Genomic DNA, 5,858 nt, shown 5'->3' with positions numbered 1-5,858 from the left:
TGAGCCATGTATTGTAGGCCTATTATGTGTCTGTGTGTGCTGTAGAACCGGGGAGATGAGAGTTTAACTCACATTTTGTTTGTATACTGGGTTGAAATGATTTGAGCATGCGCGCTCAATGAGGGAAACCCCCTAAAATCCCGGCGCGCAGCCGAATATGATTCTTCTTCTTCTGATTCAATTCAATTCAATTCATTTATTTTTTCTTTTTCAATTTTTCATATTTACAATGATAGTACATTTTTACATATTCACATATTAATATACATATAGATAAATTTGCACAATACAATAACAAAACATGAAATTGAAAGGGAAGGATATCGAGGACTAAAAAGCATAGCTTGGGTGTAGAGAGCTATAGGGTGAAGACCCCTTGTAAAAGTAATTATTATGTTATGAGGGAGAAAAAAAAACAATAAAAATAACTGATTCAGTAATACAAAAATCATTTTTAAACGCAAAACAAAGATAAGTACATTCATAAAGAAAAACAATCAAAGTTACACAAACATCAAAGTTGCATAAAGTCACATTACAAATTATATTTGATTGAGGAATGCAATAATAGCCTAGTCACTATTCAGAAGAAAGCTTTTATGTCTCGTTTTTGAAAATTTGTATCGAATTACACTGTATAATATAATTTGAAAGAGAATTCCACAGTTTTGGACCTGTAAAAAGAAATGTCTTTTGTGCAACGATATTCTATTTAATGCAGTGGCGGATCCAGGGGGGGGGGCGAAACGCCCCCCCCCCCCTTTGGCGGGGGGGGGGGGAGGAAAAAAAGAGGAAGAAAAGAAGAGAAAAAACGAAGGGAGAAGGGAACAAAAAAAGGAGAAGAGAAAAGAAAGAAGAGAAAGAAACAGAGAGAGAGAGAGAGACAGAAAAAGGAGAAAGGCTTGGCAAACGTTATTGAATAGAGGGGGCCGGGCCGGCCGCATAAAATCTCGAGCCGCGGATTCAAAGTTGAACGTTAAAAACAGCCCCTGCGCTACAAATGTCATCACTCTTTAGTGAGAAATTTGAAAAGGGCACAATATTTTGGATGTCTTTTAAATAGAAGCTATATACTCAACAGTCAAATTTAAAATTAACGGTATAGGGCTGCTTCACAACTCTTATTTTGCACTTGGCCTTCATTATTTTGGATTCAGCTCATACCAACTCGCTTGTGCTTGTATTTAAACTCATGTTGGTAGTAGTCTAATCATGGACAGGAGCGGCAATCCTGGGCGCGATAGGGGGGCACGTCCCCCAGGTAATTTAGAAATAGCTAGAAAGAAATATAGCGGAAAGAACGCAGGGGCGTCGCTAGACCTTTTTCAGTGGGGGGGGGGGGTGTAGAGGCCAACGATTACCGACAAAACTAGCCACCAATTACCGACAAAATTAAATTCCCAATATCTACAAATTAAACCCTATAAACCCGGGACTAAGTTGCCGAAATAATTCGTATATTTATTATTTATTATTTCGGCAACTTAGTCAGCATCATAGTTATATATTTTAATGCAGGCGCGGAGCTAGGATCTTTCAAAGAATCACATAAAGAACGCGGGGTTTGTGGTTGATAGGCTTCCCGCGCGAAGCGCGGAAGCTTAGACGTTATTTTCCTTAAATTATTAGGAAAAGAAGACAATTTATTGTACCGTTCTCAACTGTTAATGCTTGTCTGAAAGAAGTTTTCCCCCTCCCGCGCGAAGCGTGAAAGCTTTGACGTTAATTAAACTATTATAAAAAAGAAGAAGATTTGCTGTACCGTTCTCGACTGTCAATCCTTGTCTGAATTTAGTTTCTCCTCCTCCCGCGCGAAGCGCAGAAGCTCTGACGTTTCATTAAATAATGAGAAAAAGCAGACAATTTGGTGTACTTTTCTCGACTCTTAAACCTTATCTGAATTCAGTTCTCCTCCTCCCGCTCGAAGCGCGGAAGTTTTGAAGTTTCATTTAATAATTAGAGAAAGTAGACGATTCTTTGAACCGTGCTCGACTCTTAATCCTTGTCTGAATGAAATTTCCCCCTCCCGTGCGAAGCGCGGAAGTTTTAACGTTTCAATAAATTATTAGAGAAAGAAGACGATTCGTCGCGTTTTCGACTCATAATAAACCCTAATTGTCTGAATTCAGTTTCCCCCTTTAGCGCGAAGCGCGAAAGCTTTGACGTTTCCTTAAATTATTAGAGAAAGCAGACGATTCGTTGTACCGTTTTCGACTCTTAATCCTTGTTTCCCCCTTCCCGCGCAAAGCGCGAAAAGCTTAGACGTTTGATTCGTTTGATACGATTCGTTTTCTAATAAGCCCTATTTGTCTGAATTCAGTTTCCCCATCTCGCGCGAAGCGCGGAAGCTTTGACGTTTCCTGAATCTTAACCCTAATTTGTCTGAATTCAGTTTCCCTCCTTCCGCGCGAAGCGCGGAAGTTTTGACGTTTCCTTAAATTATGAAAGAATGCAAGCGATTCGTTGTACTGTTCTCGACTCTTAATCCTTATCTGAATTCAATATTTCCCCTTCCCGGGGGATTCGCTGAAGCTTAGACGTTTCCGTCGAGAACAGAGTCGAGAACGGAACAACGAGTCATCTTCTTTCTCTAATAATTTGTTGAAATGTCAAAGCTTCCGCGCTTCGCGCGGGAGGGGGAAAACCGAATTCAAACAAGGATTAAGAGACGAGAATGGTACAACGAATCGTCTTCTATCTCTAATAATTTAATAAAGGGTCGGAAAATTACGCGCTACGCGCGGGCGGGGAAAAACTGAATTCAGACAATGATTTAGAGTCGAGAATGGAACAACGAGTCATCTTCTTTTTCTAATAATTTGTTGAAATTTCAAAGCGTCCTCGCTTCCCCCGGGAGGTGGAAAACTAAATTCAAACAAGGATTAAGAGTCGAGAACGGTACAACGAATCGTCTTCTTTTTCTAATAATTTAATGAAACGTCAAAGCTTCCGCGCTTCGCTCGAGTTGGCTCGGGAGGGGGCCAACTGAATTCAGACAATGATTTAGAGTCGAGAACGGAACAACGAGTCATCTTCTTTCTCTAATAATTTGTTGAAATGTCAAAGCTTCCGCGCTTCGCGCGGGAGGGGGAAAACCGAATTCAAACGAGGATTAAGAGACGAGAATGGTACAACGAATCGTCTTCTATCTCTAATAATTTAATGAAGTGTCGGAAAATTACGCGCTACGCGCGGGCGGGGAAAAACTGAATTCAGACAATTATTTAGAGTCGAGAATGGAACAACGAGTCATCTTCTTTCTCTAATAATTTGTTGAAATTTCAAAGCTTCCGCGCGAGTCATCTTCTTTCTCTAATAATTTGTTGAAATTTCAAAGCTTCCGCGCTTCGCGCGGGAGGGGGAAAATCGAATTCAAACAAGGATTAAGAGACGAGAATGGTACTACGAATCGTCTTCTATCTCTAATAATTTAATGAAGCGTCACAACTTACGTAGTTCGCGCGGGCGGGGGAAAACTGAATTCAAACAAGGAATAAGAGTCGAGAATAGTACAACAAATTGTCTTCTTTTTCTAATAATTTAATGAAAAATCAAAGCTTTCATGCTTCGCACGGGAGGGGGAAACTGAATTCAGACAAGGAATAAGAGTCGAGAATAGTACAACAAATTGTCTTCTTTCTCTAATAATTATTAATGAAAGGTCAAAGCTTCCGCGCTTAGCGCGGGATGGGGAAAACTGAATTCAAACATGGATTAAGTGTCGAAAATGGTACAACAAATCCTCTACTTTCTCTAATAATTTCATAAGACATCAAAGCTTCTGCGTTTCGCGCGTAATGGGGGGGGGGGGAAGCGAGCTGCCCGAATATGATTTTTTGATATCTTTTCTCGATTATTTTGGTGATAAAAAAAAGTTCACAAAATACATATTATGCTCAATTTTTTGCTCGCTCGCTTCGCTCACTATAGCCGAAGTGTGAATCCAGAAAATTACTTTTTCGGGCAAGAGGCTATAGCCCCCCCCCCCCCCCCTCCGATGAAAATGTCAAAAATTGTACCGGTATGGTGCTTCTAATATGACCTTGTCAGTATTGGTATGTTGAGTTGAAAAAACGGTCTGCGCAATTTTCAAATTTCAATTTCAAATTTCAATTTTCACGCATGACATTTTTTCCTCTGCCTTTTTTTTCTTCTTATCTCTGACACTTAATTTACCTGTGATATTAATTTTTACCTGTAACATTTTTGCCTCTGTCATTTTACCTCTCACATTTCAGCTCTGACATTTTTTACCTCTGGCATTTTTTAAGATAATTGACATTTGGGTAGGGGCGGCGCTCCCGGGGGACGGGGGAGACGCCCCCCCCCCCTCAATTTTTTTTAGAGGGGATCGTCTCCCCCCCCCCCCCCGAAATTCTGAAAACGTGCACAAAGAAAATCTACAACAAACACTGACTTATGACTGCAACACACTTTTAGGCTCTGGAGGACCCAAGAGTGGAGCGTTCAGACTAATAATAATGCAAAAATCTTGTCGCTCGGTCGCTACGCTCCCTGGCATAATATCCTTCAAAATGTACAAGTAAATATTTTAGAAAATCTGTATTCCGTTGTTATCACCGTGATACCTACTGGCTCAACATTATACTGGGGTGCAGTGCGCCCCGTACGCACATGCTCCTCTTTGTCATCTTCATTTTCTCTCATTCCTCTCACCTTCCATTCACCAATTAACCCACGTTCATTGGAGATCAACGTACATCAAGCAAAATAGAATATATTTCATGAAGTTTTCATTGTATAGCCTTCATTTTGTTTACCAAAATACTAGTACAAGAGTATAAAAGTAGTAAGCGTACGTTTCAGATGAAAAATTATACGCTACTCTTTCTTAAAGTGTACGTATACCCAATCACCCGAAGAAGAAGAAAACAAATTGTATACTATAGAGACAAATCAACCTAAAGAATCTTTACCTGCATGGCATTCTATAGGTAAACGGTTTAAAGGAGTATGAAGAAACTTCAGGAAAGCGAAGTGAAGCTATAGTCTATTTAAGAGAGCTGCATAACTTTGTTTAAAATGAGTCAGTTGTACAACTTGATATCTATGCGTCCATTACGATAATGATATAATGTGTATGCTTTCCTTGTTCTTCTTTCCACAGGGCCAGGGCACAGATAAGTTGTGAAGGACCACACCCTAAACGAGCAGATCCCCAAACTATGCCTATAATAGTTGACGTACCAGGCTATACACAACGAGACAAGTTCTGGGTTACTTCTTCAACGCGAGTGTGCAGTAACGTACCATTCTTAGCATCGATGATATTGTAATAACTTTTGGGAATTCTTTTATAAGAAAATGGGGAATTTAAAGACTGCAGGGGTAGATGTTTAGTCTAGCCTAAATTAATGCTCACGCAAGGCCAGGGCCAAGTCATACACACATACAATTACAGTCTCTGAGAGAAAGGAGTTATCGAACAATGATTTTTAAGTAACTGATGTTTATTCACAAGAAACATGGTGGTGATATCCAATATTTACTTGCCACAACCTAATAACAGTTACACTTAACTCACATTTATACTAGTTCTTGCCCTTTGGCTAATTGATGATGCTCCCGAGCAACATCCTCCCAGCTCCTAACTCTAAGTTCTCACAAAATCTGTCTGTCTCCAAAACTACCTCGGCCTCAGCTCCAAACTTTTACACACTCCCAAAAACCTCGCCCAAATTAAAGCTAGTCTCCAATTCAGACCTCCCTTTTTAATCGTTCGAGCATCCAATTTCTGTAACACTGCCCCCTCCTTAACTTTGAACGTCTCGTTCAACACTAGGAACTTCAAAACAGGAACCTGTCAGTAAAACAACAATAAAGATAACAAGAAATGT

This window comes from Strongylocentrotus purpuratus, unplaced genomic scaffold (assembly GCF_000002235.5).
Source record: "Strongylocentrotus purpuratus isolate Spur 01 unplaced genomic scaffold, Spur_5.0 spur5_scaffold_1, whole genome shotgun sequence".
Lineage (NCBI taxonomy): Eukaryota > Metazoa > Echinodermata > Echinoidea > Camarodonta > Strongylocentrotidae > Strongylocentrotus > Strongylocentrotus purpuratus.
This window is presented reverse-complemented; position numbering follows the sequence as displayed.